The sequence below is a fragment of the Vipera ursinii genome (assembly GCF_947247035.1).
Source record: "Vipera ursinii genome assembly, chromosome: 14".
Classification (NCBI taxonomy): Eukaryota; Metazoa; Chordata; class Lepidosauria; order Squamata; family Viperidae; genus Vipera; species Vipera ursinii.
The window spans coordinates 5,020,886-5,039,597 of record NC_139527.1 but is presented as its reverse complement, the minus strand read 5'-3'; the positions used below and the strand labels follow the sequence as shown (position 1 = coordinate 5,039,597).

The 18,712-nt window shown below is 44.6% G+C and overlaps 1 protein-coding gene across 1 annotated transcript in view; it reads left to right on the top strand.

Moving 5' to 3' along the window:
- Nucleotides 1-18,712, top strand: part of DGCR2 (DiGeorge syndrome critical region gene 2) — a 46,252-nt gene that overhangs the window by 4,494 nt on the left and 23,046 nt on the right. The gene's annotated exons all lie outside the window — the stretch shown is intronic.

Here is an 18,712-nt window from a genome sequence, read left to right as displayed (position 1 = left end):
AGCTGAAAGTCATCAAGGGAGGTTGAGAGGGGACTAGAACTGGGACCCTAGCAAAGCTAGACCTTTGCTGTGTATAGTATGTTTTGAATATGTGTTATGGATGTGTACACTTTGACAGGAAGCAACTAAATCTCATTTTTAATGTGTGCCATTGTGCCCAAAGGAAAACAAAATGACAATAAAGGTTATCTAAATCTAATATACCATACTGTCTGCTATCTGCTTGCCTTGCCTGTCGGTCCATCCATCCATCTTTATCATCGATCATCTTTCTCTCTCTCTCTCTCTCTCTCTCTCTCTCTCTAATTTGAATAATAATAAAGTTGGAAGGGACTTTGGAGGTCATCTAGTCCAACCCCCTGCTCAGGCAGGAAACCCTATCATTTCAGGCAAATGGCTGTCCAGTCTCTTCTTAAAAACTTCCATTGTTGGAGCATTCACCACTTCTGGAGGCAAGGAATTCCACTGGTTAATTGTTTTCACTGTCAGGAAATTTCTCCTTAGTTCCAGGTTGCTTCTGTCCTTGATGAGTTTCCACACGTTGCCTCATCATCATCATCATCATCATCATCATCATCATCATCATCATCATAGTTGGAAGGGACCTTGGAGGTCATCTAGTCCTATCTGTCTGTCTGTCTATTTGTCTGTCTGTCTGTCTGTCTGTCTGTCTATCTATCTATCTATCTATCTATCTATCTATCTATCTATCTATCTATCTATCTCTATCTATCTATCTATCTCTATCTATCTATCTATCTATCTATCTATCTATCTATCTATCTATCTATCTATCTATCTATCTATCTATCATCTATCTATCTATCTATCTATCTATCTATCTATCTATCTAATCTATCATACATTCTCTCTCTCTCTCTCTCTCTCTCTCTCTCTCTCTCTCTCTCTCTCTCTCTCCACCCCTCTCTTTCTCAAACCTTTTTTGTAATTATGAGTAGCAAATACATTGCAATATGATAGAGTTGTATCCCAGATGCATTTTTGGCCTGAGCATGAAATAAGGAAGAAGAAACTCCCAGAGGTGAAGAATGATTTTTAAAATTCATCTGTTTTGTGAAACTATTTTTGCCATATATATAACCTGGCTGCCAGTTGGATTTAACAGGACTGCAGCGCTCTTGTAAACAAGAATCTTGGATTTGAATGATGAGCTTATACAGAGCAAGTTGGCTCTTGCTGGTTGATGTAATCCTGTGTTTTGTGTAACATTTAAGACCTAATCATAACATTAAACTTCTTTCCAACTTGCCTTAGTTTGTTTTGAAGATTATCTTAGAGAGAGAGAGAGAGAGAGGCTGCTGAACTGTTACATTGTCACTGGCTTCTTTGGTGTTTTTTCCTGTTTGTTTTTGCAAAGTTGATCTTAAAAAAAGAGAAACCTTGCATACACAACCTTGTAGTTAGAAACTTTAAGCGGAGCAACCAGAACAAACAAGGAGGAACCTACTTGAGGACCTGTGATTGCAACTGGAAAATGGGGGCCTCCAATCCTGATTGAATTTGGGGGGGAAACCTTCATCCTACAAGGCTCCCCATTTTCACTTTGGGAGAGGCAAGCTGCATTTTCAAATGGGAATCCACTTGCCTCTTTGGCAGGACCAGCGATTAAAGTGCCAGCTGCCCAGTTTCTAGGTGTGTCGTACATATACGTAAAGCAGAGAAGATCCTTATCTAACAGGTGAAATTAAACGAAAAAACCCCCCCAAAGCTTTGAATTTGCTTGTGTGCTGGGTTCATATGACATCCTGTTCCACATGGGTTTATTTCTCAATTGAACTTGGGGATCCCACGACCTGGGACACTGCAACCGTCATAAATATGAGTCAGTTGCCAAGCATCTGAATTTTGATCCCAGGACCGTGGGGATGCTGCACCGGTCGCTAAGTGTGGAAAAAATGGTCATAAGTCATTTTTTTTTCAATGTCGTAACTTTCAACGAACTGTTGTAAGTTACGGAGTACCTGCATTGTTTCTTTTTTAACACAATCCTCTGGAGTTTCTTTATAAAAAAAAGTTAACTTTTAAACCTGTTCCTCTGTGCCTTTTTTTAAACAGGCGTTCCCAAGCTTAGTTGGGTTGCAGAGATAGAAAAATGGTTGGCCTCCGATTTCTTGAACCAAACAGTCTCTTTCTGCTTTATCTTGGCAGTTCAGAGTAAATATTAATTAACTGTATCCCAAAAGGCTCAAAGCTTCTTTTTTTTTTGTTCTGTGGTAGTTTTCCAACGGAATAGTTTGAAGGACTTTTTTTAAAAAATGTTATTTGTTCAGTTCATCTTTTGCTTCTGTTCAGATGTTCAAGGCAGTGTACAGAATATTCCCTCTTGATAAGGCCGAGGGAGAGAGACTGGTCCAAGGCCATCAGGAAGACTTTATGTTTGTGGTGGTGGAGAATCTGGGCCTCTACGTTGCTAGCCAGTTTCTTTATTACAGCATCCCAGTTCTTTCTTTTTATACAGTAATAGTGGAATGGGTGAAGTGTGCATCGAGGTTTTCTGAATAACGAAGCTGGACGAACGCTGCAGTGGGCTGATGCCTCCTTAAGTAACACCAGCTGCCTGCAATTAGTGCAGGTTCGAGTCCCACCAGGCTCAAGGTTGACTCAGCCTCCCATCCTTCCGAGGTAGGTAAAATGAGGACCCAGATTGTTGGGGGCAATTAAGCTGACTTTGTAATAATGCCGCTTGGTGTGTGTGTGTGTGTGAAAGCCCTAATAAGCAGGCATATACAGTTGCAAGAAAAAGTATGTGAACCCTTTGGGATTATGTAGTTTTTTGCATGAATTGGCCATAAAATGCCCTCTAAACATCATGTAAGTCACCACAATAGAAAAACACAGTCTGCTTAAAATAATACTACACAAACATTAGCTGTTGTCAAGTTTTAATTGAAGATAAGATGGAAACATTCACAATGCAGGGTGGAAAAAGTATGTGAACCTTTGGACTTAATAACTGGTTGACCCTCCTTTGGCAGCAATAACCTCAACCAAACGTTTCCTGTAGTTGCAGATCAGACCTGCACAACGATCTGGAGTAATTTTGGACCACTCCTCTGCACAAAACTGTTTCAGTGTAGCAATATTCTTGGGATGTCTGGTGTGAATCGCTCTCTTAAGGTCATGCCACAGCATTTCAATCGGGTTGAGGTCAGGACTCTGACTGGGCCACTCCAGAACGTGTATTCTGTTCTGTTGAAGCCATTGTTTTGTTGAATTACTTGTATGCTTTGGGTCATTGTCCTGTTGCATCACCCATCCTCTGCGGAGCTCCAGTGGCGGACAGATGGTCGTACGTTTTCCTGCAAAATGTCCTGATAAACTCTGGAATACATTTTCCCATCAATGACAACAATCTGCCCAGGCCCTGAGGCAGCAAAGCAACCCCAAACCATGATGCTCCCTCCGCCATGTTTTACTTTGGGGATGAGGTTTTGATGTTGTTGTGCTGTGCCATTTTTTCTCCACACATAGTGTTGTGTGTTTTTCCCAGACAACTCAATTTTGGTTTCATCTGTCCATGTTTGAAGTTTGCAAAAGAGCACCTGGATGTTCCACAGCATTACTGGCAAAATATACTGTGGACAGATGAAACCAAAATTGAGTTGTCTGGGAAAAACACACAACACTATGTGTGGAGAAAAAATGGCACAGCACAGCAACATCAAAACCTCATCCCCAAAGTAAAACATGGCGGAGGGAGCATCATGGTTTGGGGCTGCTTTGCTGCCTCAGGGCCTGGGCAGATTGTTGTCATTGATGGGAAAATGTATTCCAGAGTTTATCAGGACATTTTGCAGGAAAACGTACGACCATCTGTCCGCCACTGGAGCTCCGCAGAGGATGGGTGATGCAACAGGACAATGACCCAAAGCATACAAGTAATTCAACAAAACAATGGCTTCAACAGAACAGAATACGCCTTCTGGAGTGGCCCAGTCAAGAGTCCTGACCTCAACCTGATTGAAATGCTGTGGCATGACCTTAAGAGAGCGATTCACACCAGACATCCCAAGAATATTGCTACACTGAAACAGTTTTGTGCAGAGGAGTGGTCCAAAATTACTCCAGATCGTTGTGCAGGTCTGATCTGCAACTACAGGAAACGTTTGGTTGAGGTTATTGCTGCCAAAGGAGGGTCAACCAGTTATTAAGTCCAAAGGTTCACATACTTTTTCCACCCTGCATTGTGAATGTTTCCATCTTATCTTCAATTAAAACTTGACAACAGCTAATGTTTGTGTAGTATTATTTTAAGCAGACTGTGTTTTTCTATTGTGGTGACTTACATGACATTTAGAGCGCATTTTATGGCCAATTCATGCAAAAAACCACATAATCCCAAAGGGTTCACATACTTTTTCTTGCAACTGTACATAGAATGAAGGCTACTGCTAAGCTTGTAAGCCGCCCTGAGTCTTCGGAGAAGGGCGGGATATAAATGGAATTAAAATACATAAATAAAATAAATAATAATTTCAGCTCTTTGAAAGCCACACTTTGCATCATTCCTGCACCGTTTCCCCCCCACACACTTGACAATTCCTTGTGTCATCCCATGACACAAGATGTGTACAGGGAGTCCTTGACTTACCACCACAAACTGAGTCCCAAATTCCTGTTGCTAAGCCAAACTCTTGCTAAGGGGTTTTTGCCCCTTTTACGACCGACCTTTCTTGCCGCAGTTGTTAAGTGAACCCCTTGCGGTTGTTAAATTAGCGACCAGGTCGTGAAGTGAATTTGGCTTGCCCATTGGCTTTGCTTGTCAGAAGGTCACAAAAGGGGGGGGGAAATCACGTGACCCCGAGACGCTGCAGGGGTCATGAATACGAACCCGTTGCCAAGTGTCTCAGTTTTCATCCCGTGACCGCAGGGAGGCTGCAATGGTCGTAAAATGTGAAAATGTCATAAGTCGCTTTTCCCCAGGGCCTGTTCTGAACCAGCCCTCTTCTCGCACCCCTAATCAAAAGAAGAGTCTGGAAAGCGTCCAAGACCAAAAGGCTTCTGCCAAGTTTTAATTACACTGTTACAAGAATACAAGAGCTTGACTTCTCAAACGGAAAAGTTGCTTTCAGCAACCAGCCCCTCCCCAAACACTTCTTTTATAGAGAGCTCAGGGCGTGGTCTCCCTGTGCCTCCTCCCGAGGAGTCCCATAGCCTTTCTTTGTTTGTCCCTGCTCGTCTGCCTCCTGCGTCGGGCGTCCTTGAACAGGGCCAGCTGTGGGTCATCATCCTCCGCACTCTCGGGCTCACACAGCTGAGAAGAGGTCCCCGGCTGAGGACTCTGCAAAGCCTCCAAACCATCATCAGCCGGTTCGTCTCCCTCCTCCCCCTCATCTGAGTCCTCCGATACATCGGAGCCGGCTGTCGGACCCACAGGCTGGCCCTGAGTCACAACAGGGCCGTTGTAACTTTGAATGGTCACTAAGTGAAATATTGCAAGTTGAGGGCTACTTGCCTATGGTTTTGTGTCCAGGATGTGGGAAGTCCTGCCTTTGGCAACGGTCCTTAGCTGTCTTTGAGAATTGATCCAACCTTTGGTTTTCCTCCGGCAGATCTGCTTACTTGGACTTGCTCAGGGTGTCTGGTGCAAACGTGTTTTCTCAGATAGTACCAATAAATAAATAGATAAATAAATAGATAAATGCCAGGAGAAAGAAAGAAAGCTTCTTTCCATAGAAAATAGGGTCAGAAAAGGATTTTCTGAGGGTACAATTCCATGAGGCCTGTATTCCAGGTAATCCTCAATTTACAACCGTTCCTTTACTGACCGCTCCAAGTTACAACGGCACTGGAAAAAAGCGACTTACGACCGTGTACTTCACACTTAATGACCGTGGCAGCGTCCCCAACGGTCGCCTGATCAAAATTCAGAACGCTCGGCAACGGACTCCTGTTTACGATGGTCGCACCATCCTGGAGCAAAGTCAATGTTGAGGCCAGATTCACTTCATGACCGCGTTAGTAACTGAACAACTGCAGCGATTCGCTTAACAAACGGTGGCCAGGAAGGCTATTAAAAAACAGGGCAAAAAACTCAATTGTGGTCGTAAGTCAAGGACCGCCTGTCCTTAGCTCCTGCCCTGCTAATTTATTGCCCCAGCCTTTTCTCTCTGCATCCAGATGTCCCCCCCCCCTCTCCCCCAGGATGTGATCTTTCGGACCCCGAGGAACACAGCTTGTTCCCGGAAGGGCGAGAGAATGTTGAAAGCGCCTCTGCCCAGCAGAAGGAAAGGGAATATTCGGAGTTGAAAGATAAGAGATACCCAAGTGAGAGTGAGATTTAGCCTTGAGTGAGGAATCTTTTTGCGCTCACTCTCTCTCTCTCTCCCCGAGTCCCAAAACAATTAGCTTGCTTTTGTGAGTGCAGAGTTACCTCCTGGGATGTATATTAAGTGAAAATAACAAATCAAAGCCAAACGGAGAATACACACAAAAGCAGCCGATATTAAAGCTCTGAAGTCTTATATTTTCTTACGCTAATAAAACCGGGCTAGCAGAAGAGAGGTTTATACTGTAGGTTTTTTTTAAAAAAAAAATAAATAAATAATGTATGTCCCTGGATAGTTGTAAAGGTGATTTCATATTCCCCCAATTTTTTTTTACCCTGGTGCATTAGGAATTTGCAGTATTTGGAGGGTCTGATGGGCATATTTGGGCTCTCACAACATACCCGCAGTCTTCGTTTGCGAGAAAGCAAAAACGCCTCTCGCCATTTCTGTCTCCCGCGCAGATCATCATCTTTTCACGCTTCCCTTTTCCAATCTGAGCACTCCAGTCGATGAGCAACCCTGACGTTTTGACTTGACAGATATTTTATCCGTTGTGTTTACAGTTCCCTTTTCTACCCACTTGGCACGGCCTTGCTGACTTTTTCTTCCCTGTGTGGTTTTCCCCTGAAATGATTACGTAGCAAGAAAGATACTTAAGAGGCGCTGTAATTCCACCCACGTTCTTAGGCCACGCGTCCCCCCAAAGGGTGAAGCACGGTCCGTGGCTGACCAGATGGCCCACTTTGTGTAACATGGGACATTCGATACAGGTAACCCTCCGCTGATGACCGCAAGCGAGCCCAAAATTTCCATCGCTAAGCAAGACGGTGGTTAAGTGAGTTTCGCCCCATTTTACGACCTCCCTTGCCCCAGTTGCTAAGTAAATCATGTCGGTGGTTAATAACGCGGTTGGAGAATGAATCTGGCTTCCCCATTGACTTGGCTTGCTGGAAGATCGCAACCGGGGATCGTGTGGGCACTGCAACCATCACGAATATGAGCCAGTGGCCAAGCATCCACCTTTTGATCGCGTGAACAGAGGGGACTCTTCACTGGTCACAAGTGTTGAAAAACAGTCCCTACGTCCCTTTTCCCAGTGCCTTTGTAACTTTGAAAGGCCATTCCACGAAAGACCCCCAGTGATGTTAGGAAAGATTGAAGGCAAAATGAGAAGCAGTCGGCAGAGGAGGAGATGGTTAGGTAGGGTCATCAACGCAGTGAGCATGAATTTGGGCAGACTCAAGGGGACCGTGGATGACAGCCTCCCTTCCCCCGGCATGCTGGGGTCCATGGGGTCGTGAAAAGTCGGACAAAACGTAGAAACTGACCCACAAAGATCTGGATGGACAATCTGTTTGGAGCGGTGAGACTTTAGAGTAGCGCGCTGCATTCTTGGCTGTTGCGTAGGGCAGCTTAATGTATTTTTCGACTTCCTTTTCTCACACCTGATCCCATGAGGATGGAAGATCTAATTGGTCTGGTCTGAAGGCCTCTTAACCTTCTGAGTAACTGCACAAACCACAGCCTGCCTTGTAAATTTCAGAACAGCTCATTAAACGGCTGAGATGTCTGAAGGGTTTAGCTTGTATAGGCTGGGGCTTTATGGAGTAACTAACCTCCTTCTAGTATGTTTCATGGCCTCTTGGCCTCACTTTTTAAAGAAGGGGTTTTAAGTCTCTCCTCATCTTTGTCAACCGAAAGTAAAAGGCTGATTAAACCTCTGCTCCACATACTCAGCAATCCCAGGTTAAACCTTGGCTTCTGCGCATAATCTGAAGCCTTGGGAAATTGCTGCTGAAAATGTGGCATCGGTTGAGACCTTGCGCTTTGCAATTTGTAAACATTTGTTGAAAAAAAAATCAAGGCTGTAGCAAATTTAAAAAGAGTCAGGATTGGGCTTGTTATCAGTTGTTATCAAACTCAAATGCTTGGTCAGGTCTGTTTCCTTTTATTCATTTTTTTTAAAAAAACTGATGGTTGTGTGCTGTTTACTCCGCAGAATTCTTTTTGGTTACATCTTTAAAACTGTATTTATTATAAAATATCGATGTGTTATTTTGAATAAACTTTGCTACGGTTTAAGATCAGCAATATCTTAGGGAAACGTAACTAAATTATTAAATTAAATTAAATTAAATTAAAATTAGAGGACAGTAGACATGGCAGTGTTATAGTAATGAGCTACATTAATCCAATCCCAACAGAGAATGGTTGCAGGAATTGGGTATGTCTGCTCTAGTGAAAAGAAGGACTAGGGGGGTCTGAGGGGCTGCCACAAAGAAGAGGGGGGTCAGCCTATTTTCCAAAGCACCTGAAAGCAGGACAAGAAGCAGTGGATGGACACTAATCATGGAGAGAAGCAACCTGAAATTAAGGAGAAACTTTCTGACAGTGAGAACAATTAACCAGTGGAATGGCTTGCCTCCAGAAGTTGTGGATGCTCCATCACTGGAGGTTTTTAAGAAGAGACTGGACAGTCGTTTGTCTGAAATAGTATAGGCTCTCTTACTTAAGCAGTGGGCTGGACTAGAAGACCTCCAAGGTCCCTTCCTACTGTGTTATTCTGGTAAGTTTGCTAGTTCTTTAGGATTACCACAAAATCTGTTTCCATGTTTTGGACATTGTAATATTTGAAACTAATCTGCGTTCCTTAGGCTAATTAACAGTGGCTTTCAATGGGAGAGCAGTCTATGTTTCTTCTCCACACTTCTTATAGTAAGATTAATAGGACTAGAACATTGTCTTATTTAACGACCAATGTGATCAAGGCAGGTCATCTTTCATCCATTGAGTGCGCAGATTTTTTTTTTTTGAAATTATAGCTGCCAAGGGCATATGCATATTTTACATGTTCCTTTCGAGAACTATTACTGAAGAGTCGGAGTTTTATCAGAAATAGGTTAGTTTTGTAAAATATTAATTTACAAGGCACCAGCACTGGGCTTCTGTTGTCTAGGGTCCATGTCTGTTTCTAGCAAGTCATACCCATTGCTGTTTAATCACATTGCCCCACTAATGCATAGATAATCAAGGTTACCTGAAGGAGGTAATTTAATGTTGTTAAAATCATGTAATGCTCATCCGCAGGGCTGGCTGTTGCAGGGATAATTAAAACATTATTTCACCCTTGTTTTCTCATGAATCTTAATATCCTTCTGGTTTCATTGCAACCGTGCAGCATCGGATGCTCGTAGTGGCTTGACTGACAGCCAAACTGGTGGCTGGACCTACAGTTTTCCTGCATCTTTTGATCTGCTGTAGATTATTGTCTGGAGGTGGTAGATGCAAGAAACAGTGGGAGTTCTTGGCATTTGCCTAGAAGAGAGACCTTGTTACTTGAGAAATCCTTGCAAATACTTCTAGCCTGGGTGGTCTTCGAGGTTACCAGACGGGTTGCTGGCCTGAGGGATAGGAGATCACTTGATCCTGGCGAGGAAAGCAGTGAATCCATTGATGCCCGTTAACACATCCTAGATTAATACTTGACTGACCCCATTACAACTTCTCTTTTCCTTGCTTTAAACTAAGGTAAAGGTAAAGGTTCCCACACACATGCGTGCTAGTCGTTTCCGACTCTAGGGGCCGGTGCTCATCTCCGTTTCAAAGCCGAAGAGCTAGCGCTTGTCCGAGGACGTCTCCGTGGTCATGTGGCCGGCATGACTAGACGCCAAAGGCGCACGGAACGCTGTTACCTTCCCACCGTAGTGGTCCCTATTTCTCTACTTGCATTTTTACATGCTTTCGAACTGCTAGGTTGGCAGAAGCTGGGATGAGTAACAGGCGCTCACTCTGTTATGCGGCACTCGAGATTCGACCCGCCAAACTGCCGACCTTCTGATCAACAAGCTCAGCGTCCTAACCCACTGAGCCACCATGTCCCTCTTGCTTTAAACTACTTGTCTCCAAATTCTGTGCAAAGGCAGACTTTGTGAAACCAGCAGAATCTGTTTGTTTAATGGATGAAAACTGTGTGTGTGTGTGTGTGCGTGTGTTTTGAAACGAAATATGTATGTATTTTTCTAATGGGCCCTTTGCCTTTTTCCCTATGATGCAAAAACAGAAACAGTTTTTATGCATTCTGGAGAAAAATGCAAAAGCACGCCTGTATCACTTATCAAAGCCACCACAGTAAGATCGGCCTTTGAAGGCCAGAACCAAAGGCAGTTTCTGCTTGGCACGACCCGGCCTTAGGTGTTAGCTTTTGAACTACACGAGGACAGAAGATCTTTCTGTGCCCAAACACTCGAAAGAAAAATTGCACGGGGGTTCTTGCGTTTTGTCATGGTGGAGTGGCCTTTTTTCAAAAGGCTTGCCCCGTTTGCGGCGCTCCCGAGCGCAGCTGGTGGATTGTCTGTTGAGGAATATTCCCAGGACCAAGCAAAGCCTTGGTTTAAGCAGACTTGGACCATTGCCCAGAAAGCTTAGTTCTGGCCACCCACACAGTCCTCTATAGACAGGTGTCAATTCACTCTCTCTCTCTCCCCCACCAACTTCGCCCCCCTCGTGAGCAGAAATCCAGAGTCACACGCTCTCCTTTTTTTTTTTTTTGGCAATCTGCCTTTAAAATTAACCACTTTTCCTACCGTCACGTACACTGTGGGTTTAGCAAGCAGATGCGAAGCCAATTGGGTGTCCTTAATCGAGACACCGAACTTTATTTTTGAGTAGCTGTTGGAGGCGAAGAAAATAGGGTGGGCCAGGAGTAACCTAAACGCAGGTAGTCCTCCAACCTACGACCACAGTTGAGCCCAACCTTTCCGTGGCTAAGTGAGGCATGTGTTAAGTGAGCTTCTGCCCCCCCCGTGCAATTTTACGAACTTCCTCGCCGCAGTTGTTAAATAAACCGCAGCGGTTGTTAAATTAGTGACTCGGTTGTTAAGTAAGTGACTTCTGGCTTCCCCCTTGACTTTTGCATGCCGGAAGGTCGCGAAAGGGGATCGTACGGGAGACACCGCAACCGTCGTAAACACGAGTCAGTTGCCAAGCGTCTGAATTTTGATCCCAGGACATTGGGGAGGCCGCAACGGTTGTTCAGCGTGAAAAATTGGTCGTTTTTCCCCCCAGTAACTGCGGTCACTAAACAGAACTGCTGTAAGTTGAGGACTCCCTGTACACCTGTTTTAGTTTAAATCCAGAACATTAAATATCCCCCCCACAGGATCGTGCTTTCTCTACTCCGATTCGTTTCGTCTGTCCGAAGACCCTCACGAACGCAATGAAGGTTTCCAGAGCCAAAAAAATAAAAATAAAAAATAAAACCAAAGGCTTCTTTTCATTTTTCATCTTCCTATGACAGCCTTTCATTCAAGAGTTCCCCCCCTCCCCTCCCCTCCCCTCCTTTGCTGTCTATCCTGTGGCAGTGATTTTCCAAGCTGCCGGTTTTGTGAGTTGTGTCAGCCGCTAGGAAAAAGACTCAACGTGCCAGGATTTTACATGGAGGAGGGAATACTGATGGGTTTTTTTTGGGGGGGGGGTGTTTCCTGCTTTGTGTAACCTTAACTGGGACAGCTTGTGAGGTTTGGGCGTTTGGGCGAAGACGGAATGGGAAAGGGATTTCTTTTCATAACCGGCATTTTAGGAAGCTTTAAAGTGGGGGGGGGGAGGGCGGGAAACACAACCTCTGTCAGCTGGAGAAAAGATCTCTTGTGCAAATGTGCCAAGTCTGCGGCGGCAAAAGGGAAGCCATGAAGAATTGTAGATTCATTCCGGCAGGCTAAAAAGTGTCCTGATGTTCCGCCAAAGGGACCCATTTATTGCGCTGCTTTGTGCTGGCATCGCTTGGCGCTTGCCTTTGGCCAACCCTCTCGGAACAGAAAGTAACTTTGCAAAGGCTGAATGGGACCTAGAGATTGGTTGGGGTGACGCTGGATTCAAATCTGCCTCGAGAGGCACACCTTTCGGTGGCTCAGATTGGCTCCTTGAGAGACAGATCCCGTGTCAGTGTCGTAGCCCTTGATCTGTGTATCATTAGGAGAGGGTTTCTCAACCGTGGCAACTTTAAGCTCTGATCCAGTGCAGGGATACAAGCCTGGTTCACCCCTCTAAAGCAGTGTTTCTCAACCGTGGCAACTTTAAGCTCTGATCCAGTGCAGGGATACAGGCCTGGTTCACCCCTCTAAAGCAGTGTTTCTCAACCGTGGCAACTTTAAGCTCTGATCCAGTGCAGGGATACAGGCCTGGTTCACCCCTCTAAAGCAGTGTTTCTCAACCGTGGCAACTTTAAGCTCTGATCCAGTGCAGGGATACAGGCCTGGTTCACCGCTCTAAAGCAGTGTTTCTCAACCGTGGCAACTTTAAGCTCTGATCCAGTGCAGGGATACAGGCCTGGTTCACCCCTCTAAAGCAGTGTTTCTCAACCGTGGCAACTTTAAGCTCTGATCCAGTGCAGGGATACAGGCCTGGTTCACCGCTCTAAAGCAGTGTTTCTCAACCGTGGCAACTTTAAGCTCTGATCCAGTGCAGGGGTACAAGCCTGGTTCACCCCTCTAAAGCAGTGATTCTCAACTGTGGCAACTTTAAGCTCTGATCCAGTGCAGGGATACAGGCCTGGTTCACCCCTCTAAAGCAGTGTGTCTCAACCATGGCAAACTTTTAAGTTAGTCCTCACTTTACAACAGTTCACCCCGTGTTCCTCTGAATAAACTATGATGACGCTTGTCCTTCAACGGAACATTAGTACTTCAAAAGATCTTGGCAGCTGACGTGTGTCCTTCGCACCCATGACTGCATAATAACATCTGTGGGTGCCAAGGATGGTCCTGTTTTTCCATGCAGGAACTGTTCATAAGGCAGAGAGGAACACAAAGAATGGAATTCGAGCAGCTGTTATCCAAAGACTGTACAGGTAGTCCTCGGCTTACAACACTTCGCTTAGTGACCGTCCAAAGTTGCAACGGCGCTGAAAAAAAAGTGACTTAGGACCATTTCCCCCCCCTTAGGACCACTGCAGCATCCCCGTGGTCGTGCGGTTTACACTCGGATGGTTGACAAACTGGACTCACCTTGATGACGGTTGCCGTGCCCCGAGGTCACATGATCCCCTTTCGCAACCTTCTGACGAGCAAAGTCGAGCTTCACAACCGTGTCAACTAATTCAACAACTGCAATGATTCACGTAACAAGGGTGGCAAGGGACGTCGTAAAATGGGGCAAAGCCCCCTTAACGAATTTCTCCCGTGCATGTTGGGCCTTTTTAATAACAGCTGCTCAAATTCCATTCTTCATGTTTGGTTTCCTGTCTGCCTCCTAATGTTCCTGCATGGAAAAACAGGACCATCCTTATCGCCGACAGATGTTATTTATCCAGTCCTGGTTGTGCGAAGGACACACGTTAGCTGCCAAGGTCTTTTGAACTACTAATGTTCTGTTGAAGGACAAGCATCGTCATAGTTTACTCGGGAGAACATGGGGCGCTCCCACTTGTTGAATCGGCTGGAGTGGTGTCCCAGTGGCTGCTGAAATGGCATAAAATAGGCGAGGCAAACAAAGGCCAGGGGTGGAGATGTTGGGTGTTTCCTTTGGCACAATTATTTGGGGTCCTAATAAAAGCACGGGGAAGAAATGGAGGTAGTGACAGATTTTATTTTCCTGGTCTCCAAGATCACTGCAGATGGGGACTGTAGCCAAGAAATTAAAAGACGTTTGCTCCTGGGGAGGAAAACCATGGCAAATCTAGACAACAGACTAAAAAGCAGAGGCATCACCCTGCCAACAAAAGTGTGTATAGTCAAGGCTATGGTCTTCCCAGTTGCAATGTATGGCTGTGAAAGTTGGACCATAAGAAAGGCTGAGCGCCAAAGAATGGAGGCCTTTGAACTATGGTGCTGGAGAAGACTCCTGCGAGTCGCTTGGACTGCAAGGTGATCAAACCGGTCAGTCCTAGAGGAGATCAACCCTGACTGCTCTTTAGAAGGCCAGATCCTGAAGTTGAAACTCAAAAAGACTTTGGCCACCTAATGAGAAGGAAGGACTCACTGGAGAAGAGCCTCATGCTGGGAAAGGTGGAGGGCAAGAGAAGAAGGGGACGACAGAGAAGGAGGTGGCTGGATAGAAGCAGGAGGCGTGAGCTTAAAGGGACTCCAGAAGATGGTAGAGGACAGGAAGGCCTGGAGGAACGTGGTCCATGGGGTCGCGATGGGTCGGACACGACTTCGCAGCTAACAACAGCAACAATAAAAGCACCTTGTGATTTCATTCCTAAAACAATGGATGGTTCTGATGTTGTCCGTGCAGGGCTCTTGCGTAACGGCAGTGGGAGCAAGCCAATGAACTGAGACGGTATCGGTGCAAGGTTGAAACAAATCACAGTCATCAGGAAGGGCTTGGGGATAAAAAGATGAAATTCTTTAATATTCCAGGTGCTCAAATGTAGTAATGCAGTGAACACGCGCCGGTAGTCCGCCTGATGAGCGAATCAAACTTTTCTTACTGTATTTTCAGGTTCAAGAGTGATGCTTTGTTGTGTTTACCTTTCATGGATAATATCTAACCAGGTTAGTTTGTCTTCAAATCTCAGGCTTTTATCGCTGTTACTTAAGCATTTTGCAAAACGTCTATTTTGAGTGCTGACCTCTTAGGGATTTGAATTGGTTTAGGTCAATCATGGGGATCTTAAAGAATAAAAGAACAAACAGTGAGAAAGGAAATACAACAGCGTCGGCTTTATTCGGCAATGTTAGCTTTGATGTTATCTGTTATCTGGACCAGGTAAACATCTGGCAGCTATTCTTCTTCTTAGAGATAGAGTTGTATTCTGATAGATTTGATAATGGGATTGAAAGAAAGCCAAATATAATAGGTAATGCTAAATTAGTATCTTCATAGCTGCAGTCTGGAACTTCCTTTTTTTGAGGTGGAAATGAACGGTAATATCTCCCTCTAGACACGCATAGGAATGAGGCTGTATGTTAACAATTAGCTGCAAAATAAAAACAGTTTTTAGCTGTTTTTTTATTTAGTACTTGCTACATTCTACATCAGAGGTCTTCAAACTTGGCCCTTTTATGACTTGTGGACTTCAACTCCCAGAATTCCTCAGCCAGGCACGCTGGCTGAGGAATTCTGGGAGTTGAAGTCCACAAGTCATAAAAGGGCCAAGTTTGAAGACCCCTGTTCTACATGCTTCAGTATAGAAATAAAAATGGAGGAAGGAGCGCTGGGCGCCTCATCTTGAACCTTGGAGAAAAGGTGACATATACAGTAAATATAAACCAAAAACCTCCGCTTTTATTTGCCTTTTTTTTTTCCTTTTTGGCAAAGCTGAGGATTGACTCCTTGTTGGTTATTCTTGTGGAGGGTTTTTATTTCAAAGATACTTCTGTTGTTCAGTGTTAAGTCGCAAACCGTTTGCAGCTTCCCCCTGGCTTTAAAAGAAAATAATAACAAAAATGCCTTCTGCATTTTCTCTCTCTAGTGCAGGGGTCTTCAAACAAGTCATAAAAGACCCCTGCTCTAGAGCAATGTGCAGATCTTGGCTCTAGCAATTGTAGGAAAAGTCTCTTCATTTATAATAGCCCCCAAATGGAAGGAATCTGATAGCAGTTTTTCTCACTATTAGTGCTTTATTAAAAAAGCATAACTTTTCATGAGCTACAGCTCACCACCGCAGGTGGATAGAGTAGCCAAGCTGATGTTAGATTTAAACAGGGATGAAATAGAGAAGAGAAAGACGGATGCAGGTGACATGTGAGCCAGATTTTAAGTGCCTTGTCGGTTGAGAATTGCTGTGCATTAAAAACCCATTTCAGATCGCCTGGAACCTTTGGCTGTGAATCCAACCATCTCCTGCTCATTTGTGCTCAAATGACTACATTTGTCCTCGACTTACGTCCGCGACTGAGCCCCCAAACCTCTGTTGTTAAGCGCGTCTTGCCCCGTTTTACGACCTTTCTCGCCTCTGTTCTCACCGTTGTTTAAGTGCATTTGCTTGTCAGACATTCTCAAAAGGGGATCACGTGAACCCGGGACACTGTAACCGTCATAAGTATGAGTCAGTTGCCAAGCGTCTGAATTTTGATCACGCGACCCGCGGTGCTGCTGCTGCAGCGGTCGTAAGCGTGAAAAACAGTCGTAAGTCACTTTTTTCCGGTGCCGTTTTAACTTTGGCCGTTAAGCGAAAGGCTGAAAATTCCAGGATTATCTCTACTCAGTTTTGCCTCTTCACGTTGCTGATGAAGGCAGCGCCTTTTGATTCTTAGCAGACGTAAGACAAGAAAAACTGTCTTGATGAGTTTGGCTTGATAGAAGCAAACAAGCTATGCATTGATAAACTTATGAGCAGTATTTGTGGCTGTTTGCTCAGGGTAGGCAATTGGGGTAGTGGGTGGAGACCTGTTTGGATTGTTAAGAACTTCTGGGGGTGCTGCTTTGGTGACCCATCTATTCTTAAAAGGACTACCTGGGCATATCTTAGAACAGCGTTTCCCAACCTTAGGAACTTGAAGATGCGTGGACTTCAACTCCCAGAATTCCCCAGCCAGCTATTCTGGGAGTTGAAGTCCACGCATCTTCAAGTTCCTAAGGTTGGGAAACGCTGTCTTAGAAAGCACCCATTCACCACTGGTGACGTTTCCTTCCAGGAAGTTGTCTACACACTAATAGGATCTTTATGGAACCCAAAGGCATTGTTGGCAATAAATAACGAAGCCACTGTTTTACTTAGCAGAATGCCAACTTCCTCTTTATTTATTTATTTATTTTAAAAAATAAAGCATTTAAATAATATATTTTTTTCTCAAGTCACAAAGGACAGGAAATCTAGTAAGCATCAAAGGAGGAATTTGGAACGCCTCAGAGTGTCTTACGTTGACATCTTGCCCCCAAACAAAGCAATCCATGTAATTGCTGTCTGGATCCATTAAAAGGCCAGGATAACGTAGTAATTAAGGTGTCACGAGTCTCTGCTCAACCACAAAGCCCTTAAGAAGGTAGAGTGGCAACTTCAGACCAGTTAGTCTCTTAACCAACTCACACCATAAGGGGTTGGTTTTTTTTTTTAATGTGAGATAATAAGAATAAAAAATGCTCGTAATTACCCCCCAAAGAAGCTGCTGTGGCTTGAATGACGTAAACCAATCATGGCGAACCTTTTAGAGACCAAGTGCCCAAACTGCGACCCAAAACACACGTATCGTCGGATGCCGGGTGGGCGTGGCCCATTGGGTGGGTGTGGCTGCGGTGGTAACGGCAGACTGGGTGGGACTAAAAAGTACAATCAATTAATTCCAACTTTGCAAGATCTTTTTTTTCCCCTCAAGAAGTTAAAATTGATTGATTGATTGATTGAACCTTTTTTTTTTGCAAACAACGGAGGCCTAAAGCGAAAAGGTTTTATAAAAGCCAGCTGAAGGCCTAGGACTGGGGTGATGAGGCACATGCCCACAGAGAGAGCTCTGCGTGCCACCTGTGGCACACGTCCCATAGTTTTGCCACCATGGACTTAAAGTTAAGGTTAGGTCACCATGAACTCATAGAGCAAAATGGACATCGCCAACAAACTCGGAGGGCTTGGGTATGGTTAGGAGGGCGCTTACTTTTCTAGGCTGCCCTATCTATATTTCCTTGTAAAAATACATGGGAAAATCCCATTGGAGGAGATTTCCACCTAGGGTTAGGGTTAGGTCACCATGAACTCATAGAGCAAAATGGACATCAACATTTATTTTTTTGCACATGGTGGCAGAGGCCTAAAGCGAAAAGGCTTTATAAAACCCAGCTGAAGGCCTAGGATTGGGGCGACGGCACGCATGCCGACAGAGGGCTCTGCGTGCCACGTGTGGCACACGTGCCATAGATTCGCCACCACGGCCCTAAACCCTCAAAGGACTCCTCCTGCCTATTTCATAACGCTTGCCCTTCCTTCCATTTGTCCCCTGTGACATTATAAGAGAGTAACCTGATCTTCAAGTCTGGTTTTCCTTTTTTCCACTCTGCACATTGTGATTATTTTGACCTTGTGCTGTGCTATATTTGTGTGTGGGACGATATAATGATTTTTGGAAAGCCAGGAGTGCAGAAACCCACATACATAAAAGTACTGTTTTGATGGTGGTGTAACATAGGTAATCATCTCTCTCATAGTCAGTCTTAGGTGTCACTTGGTAACCTGAGTGTTCCTTTTGAGAAGTTGTGTTGAAACAGAATAGGCCTATTTTTAAAATTTCTTCCAGTCGACTTGAGCTGGTTTTATGCTTCTTAAAACACTTTATATGATGCTGAGACACTCTTCTTGCAGACTGTAGATGTTTTGAGCCCGGTTCTCACTGCCCATTATCTGCAATTTTGCCAGGAAGTAAATTCATTCTGCATTTATACTTTGGGGCAAGGAAGCTGTGTATAAAGTAAGAATCACAATGTAATGAAATGTAATGTTTATTTGCTTTTCTGAACTGAAATCGTGCGCATCAAAAAAGAATTTTGTCTCA